Below are 23735 nucleotides of genomic sequence, written 5' to 3'. Positions count from 1 at the left end.
TTTTTGACAGAGCTGACTCTAGAGTTTCTGGCGAAATGCTTTGCTCCTCTCTTCAAAAACACTTGTCAGCATGGTTTTCTTCTTTTGTAAGGTTTAATGTAGTCTCTCTTTGAATCCTAACAACCATCTTGTGTTAAAAAAAAAAAAAGAAAGAAAGAAAGAAAGAAAGAAAGAAAAAACCACGTTTTTCCCCATGAGGCTCCCTCGCTTGGGGAGATAGTAAGAGCTCTGGTAGGTAGTTACTGCGGCATTCAGCAAACAAACTCTCTGGGAAGCAAGATTTACGGTACTGGTGGAGAAAGAAGTTCCTCTGTGTCTGGAATGAGAGTGTCCCCAGAAGATACCCTGTTTGCTGTGTGCAGGTCCCAACCGGGTGGCCATTTTCTGTACTGAGTCCAGGGTGATTCCCCGCCCACTGTGCAGCCTATGAGCTGTTTTCTAAAATGAAAGCACAGGCAGAAACTGGCGTACGTAGCATAACCTGTGTTTAGATTATTTTTAGCTGAGTAAGTATAAAGCACAGTCGCTCTCAACGGCGTACTGTAGGCTTTTTATCTGGGACAGGTTTGGGTTGGAGGAGTTTTACGGTTTAAAGTGTAGATAAATTCTCTCTAAAACGTGTGAACATGAGAACTATTTAAATACCCAGGGAGTGCCAGAAACATGCATTCTGAGCTTTGTTATTGTTGCGAGACGGTCTCTCAGTGTAGCCCAGGTTGGCTTCCAACTCACGATCTTCCTGCCTCTGCCTCCCCAGTGCAGGGATTACAGGCTTTTGCCCTCACACATATCACACCTGATGCATTCTGCTTTAATAAAAGTAATTTCAGGGTAAAGTCAGCACATGCCGCCCGAATGTAGTTCTTCATACTCTTCTCCCACTCTGGTCCACTTTTTGTTGATTTCCTTGGTCAAAACTATTCTGTATCCATTTGTTGGCTGACCAGGGTTCCAGTAGCTTTTCCATCACTGAAAAGGCATGTGTGTCTCCTCCTCAGGCCTTCTGTGCGCTTGCTCAACAACTCTGCTGCTCATCCAGGCTTCCCAAACTCTAGGAGGAAGTGGCTTTCACAACCCCAGGACTTCTCCAAGGCCTGTGCCACCATACCTGGCCTCCCTCCAGTAATCACAGTGCAAGCAGTGGCTTCAAACTGCAAACATGCAGGGGGAGTTATGGGAAATGTGTGTATAGAGAAAGTATGAACATCTGGGGCGCAGCCCCAAACAGAAGGCTTTATACATTGACCCCCTGTGTCTAGAACTCCATGGGAAACCATAGCAAATGTGAGGCTGTCAGCTGAAGGTAGAGAGGAGGTGAAAGCAGAGCCAGACCAAAGCCCCAGAGTCGTGGTCCAGGAATTCCCAATGCACAGTGACCACTCAGACTGTTCTCCAGGCAGCACTTGGTCTCCGTGGCATCTCTAGAGAGGAACCTGGCCTCCTGGCATTGGCGTCTTTTGTTCCATGAAGCAGTTTTGATTTGTGTCTCAGTGGATACGCTGTATTGTTTTGCCCCATTGTCTTGAAGCCCTGGCTGCCCGGCTCCATTCTCATGGTCTGTCATTTTGTCCTTGTCACATTAGGACACGGCAATGTACTTGGATGATGTCAGCTCAGAGTCCTGTGCTGAGCTAAATAAAGGCCTGTGTGTGGTACTCGGCCATTACTGTTACTCATTACAGCACCCACTGACGATGAGTATGGGCCTCTCTTCTAAAGGGAGTGTGGGTAGACCTGATGGCTTGATCACTTCTTGTCGCTTGACTAGACCCCTTAGTGAAAACACACAGGTCGAAGCAAGGCGTGTGCTCCCTGCTCTCTTCCTCCCGGGATTCCCCCTCAGCCTGGAGGGGTGCTGAAGAACTAGAGCGTCAGCCAGATGCGGTCCACGCAGGGAGGCAGAATAAGCATTCACTGTGGACTGAGATGAAAGAGGGAGTAGTGGACATGTGGCAAGCCAGAAGGCATTAGACCTTTTTATTTTCAAGGTTTATTTCTTAACTACATGTGTGTGGGTATGTGCATGTGAATGCAAGCACCCACTTACAGCAGAGGAGTCTGATCCCTCTGGAGTTGGACTCAGAGGTGGTTGTAAGCCACCAGACGTGGATGCCGGGAACCAAACTTGGGTCCTCTGCATGAGCAGTAGCTACTTTCAACCACTGAGCCGTTTATCCAGTTCCAAGACATTTGAAGAACACTGTGGGAACTTAGAGACTGGTCCGCAGGCTGCTGCCAGCTGTGGATTATACTGTATCCTGTGTAAGCCCTCCCCTCATCAGGATCACCACAGTGGAACCTGTGCAGTCTTTTTCTGTAGCTCACTGGGCTTGGAATTGTCCACGGCCTCATCCAAGGAAAGGGAATGACCACTGACTGTCCTGTCTCTGTGTCACAGCACATAGACCACCCACTTCGTATAGAGCTATACCCTTTCCATGTGAGCAAAATAATCCCGTGAAGTCTGTAGCTGAGAACGACATGGTTTGTTTCAGATGGTTGTGCCGCCCGGAGAGGCATCAGGTATCTGTGGCAACCGTGGTGAGACTACCAGTACTGGGTGAAACAGGAGGAGTCCACCAGAGGAAGTGCCTCCCTATCTGGGACGGCACCTCCCAAGGCAGTAGAAAGGAGCCAAGCCTAGCACCCGGTGATGAAGGACAGCAGGCATCTCCTGACATGAGACTAGACATCCTTACTCAACAGGGATGTTTACCAAACTGTCAGGCAGCAACTTTCTGAGTTGTCCTGGATTTGCACAAATTGTCCCCTCCCCTTCTATACATGGAGTGTGAAATACCTTCCCTTTCTCCTCGACATCTTTTAGCGACTCCCACTTTCCTCTTGGCAGTGGTGAGTCATGATGTCCATACAGCATTCAATGCAGAGTCTGGCACATAGAAAGTGCTCAGCAAATGTTAGCTTTGATATCACTGGCTTCTTCTTCATCTCCATTATAGCTATTACCGCTTCACCAGAGCAGGGGACCTTCACCTCCTTAGGCTTCATTTAACCCACATGTGTAGGTGAACTTTCACCGTCTCTATTAGTCGAGTGAAGATGGAACACACGTGTAAGGCAGTGCTCTAGAATCGGTTTTGTTTACTTCACCTGCTTTTATTATAGTTACCAATCTTCTTTTGGAACACTGGAGTTAGTCAGGCAAATTTCTGCCACTCTGTAAGGCTGTGTAGTTTGTGGGGTCACCAGTGGGGAGCCAGAATGTTCTAGGAATTAGCTCCAAGGTGTGTTGACAGATGAGACGTCGTCAGGCAGCGCAGTGAAGTGGTGCTGTTCGCTCCTCAGTGTGGTCCTTGGGCTGCCAGTGGGGACCCAACCTGAGAGCCTTGCCTCGCACACTACCCCAGACCCACTAGGTGGAAGAATGCACCCAAGATTCCCCTAATGTACGTGAGTTCAACCTTTGGGGAACATTGCCGTAGACATTCTAGCAAAGCAGAGACAGACTTATGCAGGCTTGGGAGTCTGCCAGTTTGCTAACTAGAACATGCTTGGGAACAGTCTCGGAGGGCATGGGTTGGATTCTGCTTTAGAAACGCATGCTGGAGAGTTGGATTCTCAGTAAGAATCAAATTCTGAAAACTGCTACAATGGTTTCCAAGAAGAGATGTTTCTGTCTGAAGTGATGTAAGTGGTTAGTGTGTATCACTGTAAGAACTCGGGATGAGCTACTCCCCTTGAAGGCATTTGGAACCATAATAGGTGGTGAGAAGGGAGGGTCAAAACCAACCCCAGTGTTGGTGACTAGCAGTACTGCCTGACCCTAAAGAAACAGCTTAAACCAAAATAATCCCATTCCGCCACGGTGACTTGTCCAAACTTTAAGGACAAGGGTGGGGAGAAAAGGACGTCACTATTTTAGAGAGGAAATCTGAGCTTCCTATCATATTAATCCAATTTAGAAAGTGAACTAAATCTCTTCGGCCCTTCAGAGTTCTTCCTACATTTGAAGGTGGCATGGTCCTAGCGGCTCTGCTAACCTGTGTGTCATTATCCTGTACTACTTTAAGGTGGGCTTTGCCCTGATGCTTCACAGCATGGGGGTGTGTCTCTCAGCTCCGGGGAGTGCTTGGAAGGGCCGCTGTGTATATGAATGGTCCCTGCAATCGTTCTGTTTTTTCTTCTCTGCCAATTGCTAGGGACATCAGCTTACAGTTCTGGATCCATGCCCCTCTCCCGTTCATCCATATACGTTAATTGCCTTGATGGTTTTAATGAGTTGGATGGTGAGGCCTCCCAGAAGATATGCCTATAGCTCAGAACCTGTGAATGGGACCTCATTTGGAAAAATGATCTCACATATCGTCATAATTAAGGAATTTGAAATCATCCTAGATGATCAGGCAAGCCACACAGAAGAGAGACATACACACACAGAGGAGATGGCCAGGAGAAGACAAAGGCGGAGGTGGGAGTCCTGCAGTCAAGGAAAAAAGAGAATTAACAAAGCTACAAGCAGCAAGGAAGGGTTCTGCCCGTGCCCCATGGTTGTCAAAGAGATCCTGGCCCTGTAAACACCTTGTCTGGACTTCTGGCTCTATGTTGTAGAAAATGGATTAGTGTCAAGGGTGTTAATTTTTATAGCACACTTAGGAAACCAGTTTAATGCCCCAAACTGCCTTGATCTAAAAGCACCTGGGCACCTGTGAAACTCAGATTTACTCCAGGCTTCTTGTTTTATTCTTTTTATTAAAGCCTTGCTGTTTTGTTCTTTGGGAGGCCCATCACCCAACTCCCAAATCATGATCTGGAGAGATCTATTGCCACTTATGAATTCCTGGCCTTAGCTTGGCCTGTTCCTAGCCAGCTTTTCTTAAATTATCCAAACTCCTTTTGCCTCTGGACTTTTTCCTTTGCTTGCTTCTGTAAATCCTACTTTCACTCCTACTCTGTGTCTGGCCCCTAAAGTCTTCCTCCCCTTGTTTCTCCATTCTGTCTTTTCTCTCCTAAATGTCTCCTCCTATTTATCCTCTTTCTGCCAGGCCCACCTATTCTTTCTCCTGCCTTACTACAGGTCACTCTTTATTAGGCCATCAGGTGATTTAGACAGGCAGAGAATCACAACTTCACAGAGTTAAACAAATGCAGCATAAACAAAAGTCACACACCTGAAAATATTTCCCAACATCCCCCACCCCACGCCAGTGCACTGCAGCTTTCTCCAGTAGCCAGGTCCACAGTGGGCTTAGATTCAGAGACTCCTGCCTTTCCCACAGGCTACTTAGAGGGACCCACACTTCTTTATCCTCCCCCACCCTAGCTCTTTCATCTGGGATCCCTGCCTGTTAATGGCTAGTCGGCCATTCTTTCCTCTAATTTCCAATTAGGAGATTCTCCCACCCAGATGGCTTTCAAGCCTTCTTCTTCTCGTCACTAAGAAGTTAGTACTAAAATCTTTGGGGCTAAAGGAAAAGTCCAAGTCATCATGGGATTGACACCCCCATCTGGGGCCCTGCCATTCTCCCTCCTCATCTCCCATCAGGCCCTGGGAAGCAGCCCCCTGCTCTGTCCATCCCTCTTCAGATGCATTATTCCATTTCCTGACTCTGAGTTGCTCAGTCCTCTTCCTAGAGTTAGATGTTGTTTCCCCTCTTGGGTCCTCCAGGATTTAGCTCCTCTCCCTTTCTCTGAGTTCCCCAAACTAACCCCAATACCCACTTCTCCTCAGCCCTGAGCACCCATGAGCAGCTTCTCTGATCACCTTATGGGGGTTTCTGCAAGTCCATAAAATCCCTGAGACAGATCCTCCCAGAGGTGCCATGTGAAGAAATCAAGGAATCCAAAAGGCCAAGAGCAGGAAATATTTCATTTTCTTTGAACCAGTATTGTCTCAGATACTTGCTAATAAAACAAAAGACTCTGTGATTTTAGGAAATGAGTTGAAAATTCATTACTAGTAATATGTCATACCATTGCCTGAACATTTTCCTGCCAAGGTGATGATGGAAGTTGCGAAATAATCCATCACTAGCTCAGATTTGAGCATAATAAAATTGTTTACATATTATCTCCAGTGACTGACTAACAAAGTATTGGCCCAGGGTGAGACTATTGAGCATTCCCTGTTTGGGGACGGTCCACTGGTATCTCCTAGTAGGCTGAGGATTATTATAAGTAGACACTATGAAGGCAAATTTTTCTCTGTCATTTTTTGTAAAGGTATAGTGAAACAATCTTTTAAATCAATAACCATAAGAGGTCATCCTTTTGGTGATAGAGAAGGCAGAGGAATTCCAGATTATAGAGGGCCCATAGGTTGAATTAACTTGTTGGCAGCTCTTAAATCTGTCACCATTCTCTGTTTTCAGTTTCTTTTTAACAACAAATACAGAAGAATTCCAAGGGCTTGTTGATTCTTCAATATGGTGAACATCTAGTTGTTCCTGTATCAGCTGTTCTAAAGCCTGTAGCTTTTCTTCTGTTTAAGGCCAATGTTTAACCTATATTGGTTTCTCAGTTGACCGTTTTAAAGGTAAGGCCATTAATACCTCTAAAGGTTTGCTAGTCACTTTGTGTTCTTGTACAGCCTGGATAGCTGATGACCTTTGTGTGCAGTACTTTACAATATCCTTCCCAGAAACATGAGTTTCTGGGACTGCAGGAATGTTAATCTGGGTATTCCATTGCTGCAGCAGGTCATGACCCCATAAATTCATTGCAATATTAACTACATATGGCCCAGCCTTCCTCTTTGTCCTTCTGGCCCTATGCATTCAACCCATCTTATGCTTTGCTTCACTTGAGATAGGATTCCAATTCCTGGGAATGGAACATTTGCCTCTTGAAGAGGCCAATTCAGATGCCAAGATTCTGGCGTAATGATACTCACATCCACACCCATGTCTAGTAATCCCTCAGTTACAATGTTATTCATACACACTCTTAGCATTGGTCTTTGAACATTTATAGAAGTCTGCCAAAATATATGCTTCCTATTTCCTATTGGAATTTTTGATTCATCCTCCATCATCCAGAACAGCATGTTTTTTTACAGCAGGCAATGGATTTTTTAATTTTCCTGTTGAGACTTGTCCTCCACAGTAACTGGGAATGACTGAATCACGTTTGACTTGGTGGCCTATGAGAGGCCCCTCAGGAGTTTTCTGATGGTATTGGGTTGCCTTGTCTGTCTTTTGTTGATCTGCATTTATTGATCCAATGTCGGCCTTTGCCACACCTCCTACATAATCCAGAAGATTGATTCGTTCTATTTTTGCCATTCCCAGAGGAGACATTATTTCTAGGAATTCCATGTCTACAATCCCTTCTCAGATACCCTATTTTACCACATTTGGCATTTTGGTGTCTCCTCATACCTTTGGAAATTGCTTCTCCCCAAGCTTCAGTATTATAGTCAAATGTCTCAACGTTCATTGTATGTAGGATCCATTCATCCATTGGTGATGATCTAACCTTTAAAGGCCCAAGTATCTCTGCATTCTAAGTTGTCATTTTCAAAAGCCAGAGATTCAATAAGTACTCATCTAGATTCTGGGTCTGTTACTCCTATTTGTACAGCCTTAGTTAATCTTTGTAAAATGTCACTAAAGGGTTCCCTTTGGCCCTGTTTAACCCTGGTATATGAGTCACTTCATTTTCCTAGTTCTTGAATCCTGTCTCAAGCATTTAAGTCTGCTGTGTGGCATAGGGACAAGATTTGTTCATCATAGAGTGCTTTTAACATAATTATCGTAATCCTCTTAGATACTGCTGTCATTTTACAGACCAGATTAAACATAGTGCTATGATCAGGTAATGAAGGGTGGCACAGCAGAATAAAGAAGTGACCTCATGATCTGTAGCACCACATTTTCTGTAACATAGTGTTGCATACAGGCTGGTCAGCTAGTGATAATGCAGCATCTGACATAAAGTGAGCCCAGGAATCAAACATGCTCATCAAAAGGAGATGATGGTTTGTGTTTACTAATGTTACAATCACATGCACAAAAATATTTTTGAAAAATAGAGCCACATGACCAAGATTGATTCCCATCCTTGCCGGTTGTAAGCTATGTGGTGCTCGGACTGCAGTCTAACTTTCCTGAGTCCCAGTGTCTCTTTGTTTTGAAATGGAAATATCATCTCATAGCAACGGGGACATCATGGGAAGGGAAATGAGTTGGTTTCTATGAGAGGGACTTGTAGATGAGACAGGCCCAAGCAGTGTGACTATGACTGGGTGCTCTTTGTTTGAGTTCAGAAAGTTGGCTTGGGAAGAGTCAGGATAGGGAAGGAGGTATTCTACTTGGTAAGTGGATATGAGAGCTGAAACAAGTGCAGGCTGTCTGAATTCCACAGCGAGGCAGGGAACGAGGACGCTGGGAAAAGTTTGAGGGACTGGAGGAGAAAGGAAATTAATCGAGCATTCATTGAAAAGAGTGAGTAGACAGGATGGTGCTTTTGCACGCAGTCCCCTGTAACCAAAGACCAGCCCTGGGCTATACTTCACTAGCTCCAGGGAGGGTGAAATTGTGCTCTCTCTTTCTGAGGCTGTTCCTTGCAGCTCTGTAGCCTTCTGGACTCACTCACATCCTGTTTCTAGTGTCTTGGAGTCTGAGTGCATTAGTGTCCAGAGCTGCTGCTCAGGGTTGCTTGCTGGTAGTGCACCTTCAGCCTCCCTATTTAAGAAGGAGACTGAGGTTCCAGCATTCCTATTTTGAAAGATGGAGAAATGTGTCCTAAGGAGTTACAAATACACACTACTTCCCTTCAAAGGCAATTTGGGTAAATGCAAGAACATTTTTCTCTAGCTACCTTCATGCCTTTTGGTCATCACCATCCTAAGTGGAAGCAGGAATCTGTGTACATTTAAACAATCACTGGATATCATTTAAGATACAATTAGTGTTCTTCAATGTGTTAGCAGGTAAAAATGGAACCAAATGAACACATTTAATAGAAAAAGAATAAACAAGAAATTTTGAGTTTTAGTTGCAAAATTCAGTCCTGGACGTTTGGAAATTGGAGCTGGCAGAAAAGGAAAGAAAAGCCCACATGCCTTCCTCTAAAAGCACAAACTCAAAATAAAGTCAGTCAGCTGCATTTGTGTTTGCTGGCTGCTGCTGTACGCTGATCTCCCATGGGTCCAGCACTCTGGAAGCAGTGTGAGCTCCCTTTCACAGGTTGATACAGGCTTCGTGAGGTAAGGCAGCATCCAACGTCAGAAAGTGCGGTCCCAACACAGCCATTTGTGGAGCCTAGTACAGAAGCCAGAAATCTGAGGCCTGTTTTGCTCACCACGTGAAACCCTTGTGTAAACAAAGGCCTTTCTGTCCCACCCAGCCCCATAGCTGTTCCTAAATATCCACTCAGAGGCTTAATATTACTTATAAATGTTTGACTAATGGCTCAGGCTTATTACTAGCTATCTCTTACATTTAAATTAATCCCTTACTATTCATCTGTATTGCCATGTGACCTGTGGCTCACCAGTGGTGCTCTGACATGTTGCTCTTTGGGCAGATGCTAGCATCTCTTGGACTCCGCCCTTCTCCTGTATTTCTGCTTGGATTTCCCACCTGGCTTTATCCTGCCTTGCCATAAGCTAAAGCAACTTTATTTATCAACCAATGAGAGCAGCACATATTCATAGCATACAGAAAGACATCCCACATCACCCTTGGCTTCTCTATAATATTCTCTTCAAAACAAAATGACCAAATGAATTGAGATCAAAATAAGGAAAGGAAAAACCCTAAAGGGCCGTGGTAGGACAAGGGCTGCATTTGAGGAATCCCTTGGGTTCCTCAAATGAGTGGAGCAGGCTCTAGAATCTCTGGCAAGTGGAGAATGAGTTCAGGTGTGGGCTTTTCCTGTGCCTTTTGAGTGTCTAAATCAAATTACTCCATCCTGCTCAAGCAATGCTTTCATGTATGCCTTTGTTTTAAGAAACATTTTTGAGAAAATGGATTTGGCATTTGAGGGAGGACAGATGTTTCTTTGGATGTGTTTAACACCATCTATAGGTAAACTGGAAGTGGGCTTTGATCGTCAGCTGTGATATAACACAAGTCACACCCTGGACAGGGAAGGACTTTGCCCAAGATTCTGTGTTAATGAAATGAGCATACAGCAAGTAAGGCAGCAGAGTGAGAGATGAGCCAGGCACTACAGTAGGCAGGGCCCACCTTTGCCTTCAGAGGAGAAAGGGAATCAATTAAGAGAAAGACTGATCCAACCGAGCAAGATGACTTGGAATTACTGCTTGACCCGAGCGTTTGTTGATGATCAAGGAATTTGACGGCAGTTTGAAGCATGGTCTACAACAAAGTACAGAACTATGTTAAACCTCAAATTGAACCCAGTTTTTAAATTTTTTTTACCGAACAAACTGCAAGCTAGTGAATCCTTTAGTACTTAAACTAAAAGGAAGAAAATATTCTGTAGGCTAAATCACAACCAAACTGCTAAGATTTTAGGTTCCTGGGTCCCAAGACTGCGCTGTAGAAATTCCTCCTGTGAAGACAAAGGAGCAGGAGCGGTCTGTGGAGTTTGAAAGTCGGTAATCAAGGTAATGAGACACAGCGTGGGGGAGGAGGAAAGAGTGCTCCCACTAAAACATGTATAGAAACCCCCAACAGGTAACATTTGGTCTTGTGAGTGTTTGTTCCTGAATTCATAGCCAAATTTGCATGAGCCTCTGACTTAAGAGGCAAAATACATGTCATGGATATGCTGATCATAGAAGTAGTTACCTTAAAAGGCTTCTTTGGGGGTTGTTGTTGTTGTTGTTGTTTTGTTTTGTTTTGTTTTTTGAGTTTTTTTGCCAGGTGGTGGTGCACACACTGGGAGGCAGAGGCTGGTGGATCTCTGTGAGTTCAAAATCAGACTGATCTACATAGTGAGTTCCAGGACAGCCAGGGATACACAGAGAAATCCTGTCTTGAAAGAAAAAAAGGGGAGGAGCATTAAACTGTTAATTTCTTTTTGCATCTGCCTAGAAGAAACACCAATAGAACTGGTATTCAGAAATTAGTGCTATATGGCCGCTTAAGAAACTAGAATACAAAGATCTAAGAAGCTCACTTGAATCCTGACAAAACCAGAACCACCTGACACCATGGTTGGACTCCCATAGTGCCAGCCTGCTCATCCTAAATTCTCCTTAGGAAGAAGCCTGCCTTGAGAGTGGACTCCTTCTAGGCATTGAGGTTTCTCTGTTCTCCTCGATTAGTGACTTCCGTCCCGACGATTCCTTCTCCATTGCCCCATCTTGTGATAAGCCCTGTGTTAGATGCAGTAGATGGTAGGCCTTGAAACCAAAGTAGAGTATTTAACTGCCATATGGTACTTTTAGGTTTATATAGTTTGAGGAAATTAATCTATATGTTATGGAAAGTATTAATTTTCCTTAAATATTCTTGCCAGGGCCACCTGTGGAACATATGGTACCTTTGAACACAAAAGAGAAATGAAATGGGCCCTTTCTGGTGGGCACAGGCCCGTATGAGGTACATACTTGACCAAGCAGTAGACTTGGTAGTGTGTGGTTTATCCACGGCCTACCACTGTGTACAAACTGTACCCTAAGGACACGGCAGCCCTGTCTAAGTCCAGGCCACATTTGCCAAACAAGCAGTGGGGAGAAGGCTGATATCCTACAAACTCTGGGTCTTCAGTCCCCAGTACATACCACTCTTTGCAACCAAGAGTCAAGAATGTAAGTTCTTTCCTTTTTGAGGTTCATTTATTTTACGTGTATGCATGTTTTGCCTGCATACATTCGTGTGCACCACATGTGTGCCTGGTGCCCACACTGGTCAGAGAGGATGGTGGATCACCCAGAACTTGAGTTATGGTTGTGCATAGCCATGTGGGTGCTGGGAATGAAACCTGGGTCCTCTGCAGACGAAACAAGTGCTCCTAACTGCTGAGTCAACTGTCTAGCTCCCACGTCTAAGTTCTGCTATGTCTTCATGGTCCTGAATTTGAAATAAAAATCACAGATTTGAGTCAGTCTGTGATTTGAATCCTCAGCTCGGCCACTCACAAGCTAAATGATCTTAGCCAAGCTCCACAGCCTCTCTGACTCTCAGTTTTATCCTTTGTAAAATAAGATTGCCATTGGTACCAGCAAGATGGCACAGCAGTTAAAAGTACCTCCTATACAAATCTCAGGCCTGAGTTTAGGACCCTGAGCCCCTGTTAAAAGCTGGATACAGTGACACACATTTATAATCCTCGTGAGATGAGGGTGGGGGCAGGAGAATGGCCAGAAGCTAAAGGAGCAGCTGGCCTTAGCAGCAGCAGAAAACCCTGAGGGAGGCTCTGTCACAACAAAGTGGGGGGAGAGGGCCAGCTCCCAGAAGTTGCCCTCTGATCTCCACATACACACCCATGTGCACACAAATCACTGCAATGAGGCTTACTGGGAAAATGTACGCAATGTGTACAATGGTGCTGGACACGACTATGTTTGGTAGGTGTTGGACACAGTGTACAGATGTCATATTTACCTGATTGTCTTCCCGCCAGCAGACAGGTTTTCAGTGGAGGTTATGATGCGTTTGGGAAGAATGTGAATGCCCTTCTACAGTGATACTTAGAAAAGATGCTGAGCGGGGCTCCAGGATAAACATGCAGGAAACATAGTCATTTATTTCCTAAAGTCATCTACTTATGACTTGATGGCACTGTCCCAAAGGATGTGTCCGAAGCGCACAGTAGGACACAAGAAGCATGGCATCCTAGGACCTATCTCCTGAAGCCCCGACATAGCTTTAGTGATAATGCTGATTCTTCCTGAGGTCCCACCGCATCTAATCGCACTCTTGTGCTGAGCACCGCCATGGTAAGCACGTATTGCCATGTGTTTTCCATCTTCCTGTTGGTTGCCTCACAGCGCAAGACAGCTCACGTGTGCCTTTAGGGTAAGTCACATACGGGGCACTGGTATGCACAGTTCCATAACCCAGAAGTAGGTCACAGGCCCAGCCCCAGCTGCAGATGAGCGCTTCTCAGTAGAGAAGGCAGGGACCGTGGTCAGAAGGAATTTAAAAGTGGTTCCAGGGAGCGGGAAGCTGTGTGAGTGCCAGAGGGTGAATGCCACGTGGGAAGTTAGCCCTGCGCACCTCTAATGTCAACGACACATGCGTGCTGCCAACTTTATACTTTTAGTGTTAAATTCTTAACACTTTTGAACTTCCTGTATGGCTCTGGCTGTCCTGGAACTCACAAAGATTCACCTGCCTCTGCCTCCTGAGAGCTGGGGTTAAAGGTGTGCCCCACCACACCTAGCCTGGACGTTAATTTTTAAATTTATTACCAATTTATTGTAGGTATCTGAGACAATGGCCCAGTCTCTGGGCTTTAAACGAAATGTCACCATAAAGAATTGAGCTCCTGGGCTGGAGAAATGGCTCAGTGGTTAAGAGCATTGCCTGCTCTTCCAAAGGTCCTGAGTTCAATTCCTGGCAACCACATGGTGGCTCACAACCATCTGTAATGAAGTCTGGTGCCCTCTTCTGGCCTGTAGGCATGCACACAGACAGAATATTGTATAAATAATAAATAAATAAATATTTAAAAAAAAGAACTGAGCTCCTTTCCTTCCTTTTCCTTTGAGGGAAAGCAGTGATCGCGTCAGCTTGGGATGGCAATGACCCCAGGGGCTTACATGTCATAGCTGTCGTTGCCAGCTGACAGGCTTTGGGGAAACAATTAGATTCTGAGGGCTCGGGAACAGTGGCTGAATCCACAGGTAGATTCATAATCTGATAGCACAGCTAGAAGGAGGTGGGACAAGGAGATTGACAAGCTGGGAAAGTGGGTTAGCCTGCTCTGTCTCACTCCCAGCCCCTCTCTCGCGCAGTCTGCTCCCTGACTGCCACGCGGTGAGCAGCCTTTCTCTGCCTTGCTCTTCCTCCAGTGATGTCTGCTTCACCAAACATGGACAGGAATGAATCTCTGAGCCAAAATAAATCTTCCCCTCTCTTAGTCATTTTCTTAGGTTTTCGTCACAGAAACTAAAAACCTAAACACACGTTTTCATCATTGCAAACTTGTGTGTCTTTAACTTGTGTGGTAAGGTATCCTTATGGGTTGTGCATAGCCCTGGCTTGTCATGTGCAGCTCGGCTCTCATAACCTGCTTGGCAGATCCCCAGAAATGATCATCCGTGGGGGGTGGCTTTGTCCTTTTTCCAAGCCACAACAGCCTTCTTGATTTTCTTGCACTGGGGTGTTCCCCACCCCCAGTAGCACAGGAGACAGTAGAACTGCCCATGCTGCCCCAGGGCTGAACCCGGGAAGCTGCGAATAGAACCAGGCAGAGCTGCTTAGTGCTAGTGCTGTGATAAAGGCAGCATTAGCGGCAACTGCAGAGCCGAACAGTCTGGGAAACCGGTAAACAGTCTCAGCCCTCCTGGGATCTTTACTTTGTAGTAAGGCATACATTTACCAAGTAACTTTGAACTAATCATAAATACTAAAAAGGTGGGGCACAGCTGCCTGCCGAGAGTGTGCAGCAGAGGAGTGGCTTGTGGGAGGAGGAAGGGGGTGTGGATGGAGACCAGGGTGGACTGAAAGGTCGTCCAGCCCCCAGAAGGAACGTGTGAAAAGGATGGGTGAGAGTGGCAGCAAAAGAGGTTGAATTGTAAGGGACTTAATGAGCCTTTGTAGAGACACTAGCATCCAGGTACAAGATTCTAGCGCCTCACTGGCCAGGAGGCTCTTCCCTTTCTCATGCAGGAGGGTCACACCAGAAGTCAGCCTTCCCCTGCAGGATCTCTCTCTTCAGCATTCTTCTGAGGCTTCCCACAGTTGATCTCACGCTGCACCCTGATTAGAACCTCCTCATCCCTCTGCATCACTAGGCTGTACCGAGAGGGTTCCTCTACACTCTTGTCCTTAGGTCAGGAAGCTCCCCTTCCTGATGCCTTCCTTTAGATCAGCAAATCCTAGCTATGCAGACATTTTCCAGGGTGTGGGGCAAACACCAAGGACATGGCAGGCCACACCTGGAAATGCCTATGGTACAGCTGCTGTATATACTTGATCTGCTGGAAGAGTTCCTAGGCCCAGACTATAATCAAGGCCCGCTGTCTAGCAATGCCCAGATTGTCTGGAAAACTGCTGCTAGGGTAATTCTTTATTGCCCATCCTCCACTGCTCTGCTTGGGGGCCTCTCCAGCATATTCTTCAGTGGCTTCTGGAGATCTTCTGACCCATGGCTGTCGATGCACCATGGCAGCTCCTCTGCTTAGAGCCTTAAGGGCCTATCTCTGCAAACTTCAGCAGTGGTCTTGTGTGATAAATTTGCAGTTTGAACTCAGCACTCTTTTATGTATAGAACAAGAACCATTTTGCAGACTGAGCACCGTTCCCCGTCAGAAACCTCATGCCCTGGTATACACGAGTAACTGCTATGGGCTCAATTTCCCCGTCTCTCCTACAGGCATGATAATGATTTCCGCTTCTATATCTCAAGCCCTGCCTCTGTTCATTCATTTAATCCTATCAGTGTATAGTAATCCTTTAATTTCATCTGGCAGAATCGTAGGATCTGTGGAAGGCATTAAGTGAGTTAATATGCAAAGTGCTTCACAGCCTGAAATGCATTGAGTAAAACAGTGTTATCAGAGTGGATTTGGGGGCTGGAGAGATAGCTCAGTGGTTAAGAGCTTAAGAAAACTTACTACTCCTGCAAAACTTTTGCCAGATTTGGTTCCCAGCACACACATCAAATGCCTGTAACTTGAGATCCAGAAGAGCCAACACCCTCTGCTGGACTCCACCAGTACTGCATGCATGTCATGCACACAAACTCATGAAGGTACAGACACATATACATAGAAATAAAAATAAGTCTTTTTTTTAAAAAAAATTATTTGGGAATTTCATATAATGTACCTCAATTACCCTTACTTCCCAGTCCTCCCAGGTCTACCTCTCCACATCCTTATGGCCCCCCTGCAAAGAAAAGAATAATAAAAAAAAAAGAACAAGTCCAATTTGTGTTGTTCATATAGTCACTGGAGCATGGTCAAATCTTAGGAAACAGAGTATATTTGGAGAATTTAGAAGATGAAAATTGTTGTATGTAGCATTAACTCACAAACAGATATCTGTTTCTGGTACAAATGACTTAGATTTTTAATAAATATTCACCAAGGGCCTTCTCTGTGTCAGGCCATATTGTAGACGCACAAAGCACATCAGAGAAGAAGTAAAAGCTTGTGCACTCCAGGGCTCAGATCCTAGCAAGCAGATGCGTGGTAAATGTCAGTGGTGTGCGGTGTTGAAATGCACCTGTGCTGCACAAGTCAGGAAGCAGTGGGGGTAGACGGAGATGAGCGTGCAGGGGATAGGCAGTTTGCATTTTCCTTTCTGATTGTCTTAAGACAAGGTCTCCTCAGTGGTGTGGCCTGGGCAGTATATGGGGCCACTGGCAGTGGGACCAGGATCTAACTGTAAGGCATGAACTGATTTTATAGAACCCATTCTCTATGAAGAGATACCTTGCTCAGCCTAGGCACAGGGGGAGCCGGAGACCTTGGTCCTGCCTCAGTGAGCGGATGGACAGTCTTAGTTGACTTCCCAGGGGAGGCCTTAACGTCTCTGAGGAGATGATGAGAGGTGGGGTTGGGGGGAGGGGGTAGCAGGAAGAGGAGGGAGGTGGAACTGAGATTGGTATGTAATAAATTAATTGGAATATAAAGACAAAGTCTTCTGTGTAGCCCGGGATGGCCTCAAGCAGCCTGGCCTCAAACTCCCAGTCTTCTTTCAGCCTCTCTAGTGTTGAAATTACAGGCATGAGCTACCACACGAGGCCTCATAGGTTGGATTTTTTTTTTTTTATCAAACTCAGCCCTCTTTGTCTCATATATTTTTATCTTTACTTACCCAACAAAACCTGAATGGCTTCCATGTGTCATGAGCAGCAACAGTAGAAAGGCTTGTCCCTCCCAGAGCTTACTTCCTGGGAAGAAGCATGAAGACTAAACAGTAGTTTCCCCTTATCTAAATGTTGACTTTCCACTGTTTCAGTTTTCCAAGGTTGGGTACAGTCTGATCATATTTAATGGAAAATTCCAGAAGTAACTTAGAAGTATTAAGAACTTTCATAGCTGGGTGGTGGTGGCGCATGTCTTTAATCCCAGCATTCAGGATGCAGAAGCAGGTGGATCTCTGTGAGTTCGAGGCCAGCCTGGTCTACAGAGCGAGTTCCAGGACAGTCTCCAAAGCTACAGAGAAATCCTGACTCTAAAAAAACAACAAAAAACTTTTATTATAGTTTATTTGTTATTTTAACCATTATTAATGTCTATATGTGCCTAGTTTGTAAATTAAACTTTATCATAAAATGTATGCATAGGAGAAAGTGTGTTTGTGTATGGCAAGGGTGGCACTATCTGTGCCATGCTCTGCAGATAACTAGGGACCTGTGTGTGTGTGTGATAACTGTAGGTCGAGCTGAGCAGTACAAAGGCAATAAGGTGATAGGAGGGTGTTGCTTTGTTACTGGGACAAAATGTCTAAAAGAAGCAACCTGAAGGAGGAAGGCTGTACAAGGAAGGTATGAAGACTTAAGCCAGCTCAGGACAGCCAGGAGCACGTGGCTGCTTGCTTTTACAGTGCATTGATTCAAGAAACAAAGTGGGGGCTTGACACTAGCGACCCACATCCTAAAAATGTTCCAGCCTCCCAGGCAGCACTACCCCCTGGGGAACAACTGTCAGACATGATAAACCCGTGGGAGACATGTCATGTCCAGGTCGTGGCAGAGGGAAAATAGAAATGGGAGCATACAGAAGAGATGCCCATGACGTCGGAGCTAGGCCTGAAGCATGAGAAGAAGCCATTCCTAGGCAGTACCTGAACAAGGGTACTTTAAAGGTTCCAGGGCCCAAAGAAACTTGGCAGATAGGAGATGCAAGGAGAGCCTATGTGCGGACAGGAATGAACAAGTGAATCGGGGAGAGTGGTGCACCCTATGGGTAATACAGTGCCTGCAGGCTACAGAGAATCCTGGATTTTATCCCCAAGATGGGGAAAGGCCTCTGAATGCTTTTGGCATGGATTGGCCAGATCTCTTTGTATTTGTGCTCTATACAAAGGTTGGGTGGTTGAGCGGTTCTCTCCACAGGGAACCAGGTAGGTCACAGCCAGTTTAGTTCTCTAGCTATTTGCTGACATTCACTGAACCCCCACTTAGTGGGTTGTGTGGAACCCCTACTCTGTGCTAAGTGATGTACTTCCTGGGTTATCTGGAACACATTCACTGAACCTGCCTACTGTGTGCTAAGTGATGCACTTGATGGTGTGTGTGTGCGCGCGCGCATGTGCCATGAACTATGATTTCACTGACTTGTGTTGAGTCCCCAGAACCAAGTGCAGAAGACCTGGGGAAGATCGGGGAACGACATAGATTGACTAGCACCAAAGCAGCAGCTGGTGTGCTCTGTCCACTGTAGGGTAACCTGTCTTTGCCATTAGTTAAATGTACGTTCTTGTTCAGAAGCCAGAATGCACAAAAGTTCTTCCTTCTACCCAGGGGTAGCAGTCAAGCGAGAAAGAAGGGCCATCCTCTATTCATTCCGCCAGCCCTTCTACGTTCACAGGAAAACAGTGTTTGCCCTTTAAAAGCCAGCAGCCTTAATAGACAGCTCATTCTTGCAGTGCGACATTTCAGAGAATGGGAACCAGTCCTAAGGAACAAGATTCAGATTGGAAAATGCCTTCACCACTTATGACTATTGAGTGCTGGTGGAATTTGCTGAAACAAGGACATAGAACTCTGAAGGCTTGGGAGACAGCCTCTGAGCCTGTTTGCCAGGTTTCTCAAGCCAGCAGGTGTCTGGGCAAGCTTGATCCTGAGATGAACCCATGGTAGGCAGGCCATCCTAAACACTGCTCCATTTCAACAAGAGAAAAAGAACCCACAAACGTGTTCCCTTTTCATCTTTGCAAACAGGCAACCTAAAACGTTTAGCTGGACCCATTGCATCATTCATGAATCTGACAATACCCGTTCTCACAGTCTGTGCATGCAACTACAGGTCTGGAGGCCCGTTGTTTACCTATTCACCATAATGGGTGAGGTTGTCCCAGTCAGCCTCCCCTATGTGGAGTGCGTTCAGTAGCTCACAGAGTCACTCTGAGTTTCAGGTAAGAAAATGACCTTCCCTCGTCACACCGTGTTACCTTGAATCTGATAGCTTTCAGTGCACTGCAGCCTAGCATACACAGCTTGTCCACGCCCCTGCTGGAACCCATTTTGAAGATAAAAATCAAAAAGGACGTTCCTCTTCCTAGACACAGTTCTGCTCTGTAAAGGGCTTCTGTTTTGTAATCTGTTTTCAAGATCTGGTGCTTGTGTTTCTAACACCCCATCACGTGTGGTCTGACGTAGACCTCACCATGACTATGAGCAAATGCACTGTGAGGATGTGTGTGGGATGGCGGAGCCAGCTCCCTGCAGCAAACCGTCCTTTGTCAGAAAATTTCCATAGGGCCTTGCAACCCCACACAGTGGATTCTGCTTCCATAGGCCGGCCTGCGCTAGCTGGATATGGAATGTGAGTTTGACTTTTGCAGGATTCCAGGTCAGTATCCTCATACAGAGCATTCTTTTTTTAGTTAGGGTTGATTTCTGTGTTTCTTTTTATAGAACACGACCTGCTGTAGAGAGGGGAGAAAGTTGTTTGTCGGTTCAACGCTATTATTTTATTTATGTTAGGAACTGAGTCGCCTGAGTGCTGGCAGGAAGGCTTGGCCTTCTTGATCGGAGGATTTAGAAACCGGAGTCCAGACTGTCTCTGGAGAGCAGCCTTCCCCTGGCCAGGGCCGCCTCATTTTCCTCTGTCATGTCTTAGAGATTTGCCGATAAAACACAACAGACTTTGGGAGTTGGGGAGATGACTGACAGGGTAGGATGTTTATTTTGCAAGCTTGAGGACCTGAGTTTGGATCCCTGATACTTAATGTGGCATGTGCTTGTAACTACGGTGCTGGGGGAATAGACAGGAGAATATCTAGAATTCACTGTCTGGTCCGATTGGTAACCTTCATGTTCAGTGAGAGACCTTGTCTCTAGAAAAGTGGAGTGGAAAGCAGTGGAGGAGACACCTGACAGTCTCTGGTCTCTTCATATGCACAGATAGGCACGTGTACATGCACACATGCACGCACACTAAACACCAGATTTTGATGGCAAGTCCTATAAAGAGGTACATGGTAAATTCATAGTTTACATGGGAATTCTAATTCTAGGTGTTTTGATATTTTGATAGAATTGTCTTAACTGGGTAAAGAGAAAGAAGCTTTAATTAAACCGGAGATAATGGGAAGTAATGGTTACATCCTGTTTTCTTGTTTTCAAATTCAGTCTGGGAACAAAGGCCTAAAAACAGCATTGTGGATGATGGGATGATGTAGGACCTGATTTTTAAATAAAATGAGTGGACAGAATCATTTGAACAGGAAGTTTGTCATTACCAAAATAGGTCTTGAGACTTAGAAAACAAGATACAAGCAGTAGTAAATTGTACAAACAGAATAAGATGACAACCGAGCCAATCAAAGAACAGCTTTCACTGAGACTGGTCAGGAGCAGCCCTGTGGTCCAACCAGTCCATGGCCCACCTGGCCTGTGGTCCACCTAGCTGCTTAGCCATACTCAAATCCAAAGAGAACACTCATTTCAAGATGGGCAACAGTGTGCTTCTGTGCGGTTGTGGGCATGGCTTCATCCCTCATCCCTCAGTCTCCCCACCTGTCTCCTAGGGAATTCTACTTTGTGTCTTATTTTCAGTCACTTTGTGTGTAATTTTTTTAGGCATACATGTAGTTTTTTTTTCATTGAGTAAAATAAAATAAATTTCCTAGAGGCAGAAATTATTTCAAAGTATTATGAATGTTGCCTTATGGATTAGCACAATAATTTCAAAATTTTTGTCTTAGAATATACTTATTGTTTTTTATCTATGCATGAATGTTTTTCCTGCATGTATGTCTGTGTACCTCTTGCATGCCTGGTGCTCACAGAGGCCAGAAGAGGGTGTTAGATTCCCACAACCTGGAATTATAGATGATTGTGAGCTGCTATGACGCGTGTCCTGTGGAAGAGCAAGTGCTCTTAACCACTGAGCCATGTCTTCAGTCCCTGGACTTACCAGTGAAGATTCAAAGAGGCTTTGTTCATCTGAGGTCTGTCACTATTTGCTATATTCAAAAATTCAAATAAGTATTTAAATGCTCATGCAAAATGACTTTGTTCAACCTAATTAAACAATCAAGTAACATTTCATTTAAAATGATGATAACATGAAATAAATCAGTAAGAAGTATTATATTTTGTCAAATATCTTCAATTTTGGCTTAGTAGAAAGACAACTTGATTTTCACATCTGTTCCTACATCCAATTATAATACAGCATATTATATTAGTTGAGGTATATAAAGAAGTTCAACCTTGCACAAGTGGTTGGAAAAGAGGTTTTTTTTTAAAATAGCCTTTCTAGTTAACTGGATAGTCTTTGATATTAAATAAAAATTTGACATGACGATCTCTTAAAAGTTAGTTGAAACAAGAACTTTGAACCTTGCGTACTTTATTACTTATAAGCCTACTAGTCTCTTTTGTACATTTTAACACATGCATTGATCACTAGAAAATACTGGTCATCTGAGTCAGGCCAACCTCCAGATTTGCTAAACAATATCCCAAAAAACATATTCATTCACATCACTATCAGCCTCATCAGAAAAACCATTCTGTATTTGGAAATGTCGCTTCCAAAATTTAAATTTCGTATAAAAATAAAATTTTATTGCTGGTAGCAAAATACCTATGCCCATGAAATGGCAAGGAATCTTAGTGTGTTTTCAAAACTCTAAATAGCTGCAGTCTGTCTCTCAAAATGGTAATCCATGACAAAAGATTAAGCTGGTTAAGCCCACAACTCAAAGAACTATCCAGTTGCTTTTCTTGGTAGCAGTTCTGTTTCAATATGCACTCCTAAGAGTTTTACATATACCACTTTAGCACACAGAATCCTTAAACACACACACACGCACATGTCTCGAGGTTAAAAGTTAATAAAATGATTAAGTTTTATTCCTTCCGTTGATTATCTGTGGCATAGTGTCTGCTGAGGTGCCAGAACCTACCTGTCATTGCTACTGAACCATTCTATACTTTTCAACATAAAAAAAGAAAACATAAATAATACCTCTGTGTCAAAAAAGTAGTTTTGACCACACAAATTTAGAAAATGCTTTAGGAAACCCAGAGTCCTTTGAAACATGCTTTAAGAAATGCCAGGCTAAAGGACACAGGAATAAAATTGGCAAGAACTCATTTTTATTTTCCTCTTACTTGGCTCTGGTTTAAGCAGAACTGGGCTCACTTAGGTCTGATTTTTAAGGCTCTAACTCAGGAAGTTCTGTTTGCACAATATGTAAATTAAGACATTTGCTTAAATTGCTCTTTGCTCATCGTCAGCATAGTCAGCATGCATTGCTATACAGAGTACAAAGATGGGCAAAGCTGTCCCTGCCCTTTGGGGACTCATCAAGAAAGATACAGGTGAACAAATGTGTTCCCAGAAGTGCCAGTGTGGGCCTGAACACACAACCAGAAATCATAGAGGAGGAGGCTGCCCTCCGTGCGGTATTGCTGTCCAAAGACTGCCAAGTAGGAGAGCTTCAGACTGGAGAAGCATGATGCACACAGAAAGAAGGTCTTCCAATGCTATGAGAAAAGTGGTCCATGAAAAGGTAGATGTGCTGTCTGGACCTCTGGATGTGGGGGTGGGAAGCTGGGATGGAGGAGGGACTGCTGCTCCTGACTGTTTGAATGTTTACCATGAGCCGAGATTTATTTTCTTTTTAATGAGGTAGATAATTCTGGAGCTGTGGCTGTAGCTCAGTCAGTAGAGTGTACTCCACAAACATGAAGACCCAAGTTTGGCATCCATTACCCATATAAGGAAGTCGGGCATGCTTGTAATCCCAGCACTGAGGATGCAGAGTCAGATAATATCCCTGGGACTTGCTTAACCTAAAATAGTGAGCCCTAAGCCCCAAAGTGAGAGACCTTGTCTCAGAAATCAAGGTAGTTGATTTTAAAAGCAAATATAGCAGAATAACTTTATTACTCATATTTACTTATTTGTTATAGCTACTTTTTTTGGAGACAGAGTTTCTCTGTGTAACAGCCCTGTCTGTTCTGCAACTAGCTCTGTAGACCATGCTTGCCTCATACACAGAGATCCGCCTGTCTCTGCCTCCTGAGTACTGGGATTAAAGACGTGCCCCTCCATTGGCCAGCTGTATTTATTTTTAAATGGTGTCTTGCATGTTGTCCTCTTTCCTCAGCTTCCCAAGTGCTGGGTTTATAAGGGTGCACCAAGATACCTAGCCTTGCAAAGTCATGTTAGTTATTCGAAATACCTAACTTAGGTGCCCATGTTTGTACGATATATGTGTTTATTCTGTAGAGTTGGAGTGTGGCAGGGGACAAAACCAGCTCAAAAGTCTAAATAGGCTGATTAACTAGAATTTCCCTGTGGCAGCTGTATACTCACACAAGATGTGTTTTATGTTAAGAAGCACATGATTTTTTATGTTAAATTTTGTACAGCTATATATTCTGCTTACATACTTATGTATGTAAATATAGGATGACCATTCATCTTCTGGGGATCTAGTCCCAGTATGTGCTGTCTCTCTAGCATAGTTATTAATTACATCTGCTTTCTCTCTCTAATG

At 44.6% G+C, this 23735-nt stretch overlaps 1 protein-coding gene across 13 annotated transcripts in view; it reads left to right on the top strand.

Annotated features, from left to right (window-relative positions):
• Window positions 1–23735, top strand: part of Zbtb38 (zinc finger and BTB domain containing 38) — a 75101-nt gene that overhangs the window by 40664 nt on the left and 10702 nt on the right. The window contains exon 3 of one of the 13 annotated variants that reach the window (XR_015001844.2): window positions 10436–14365. The exons of 8 other annotated variants lie outside the window; for them this stretch is intronic. The gene's annotated coding sequence lies outside the window, so the exon portion shown is untranslated. 4 more of the 13 variants (XR_015001845.2, XR_015001843.2, XR_015737695.1 and 1 more) reach the window with 4 other exon arrangements.

The sequence above is a fragment of the Myodes glareolus genome, chromosome 4 (genome assembly GCF_982192425.1).
Source record: "Myodes glareolus chromosome 4, mMyoGla1.1, whole genome shotgun sequence".
NCBI lineage: Eukaryota > Metazoa > Chordata > Mammalia > Rodentia > Cricetidae > Myodes > Myodes glareolus.
The sequence above is the reverse complement of the archived record's forward strand: the minus strand, read 5'-3'. Positions and strand labels throughout refer to the sequence as shown.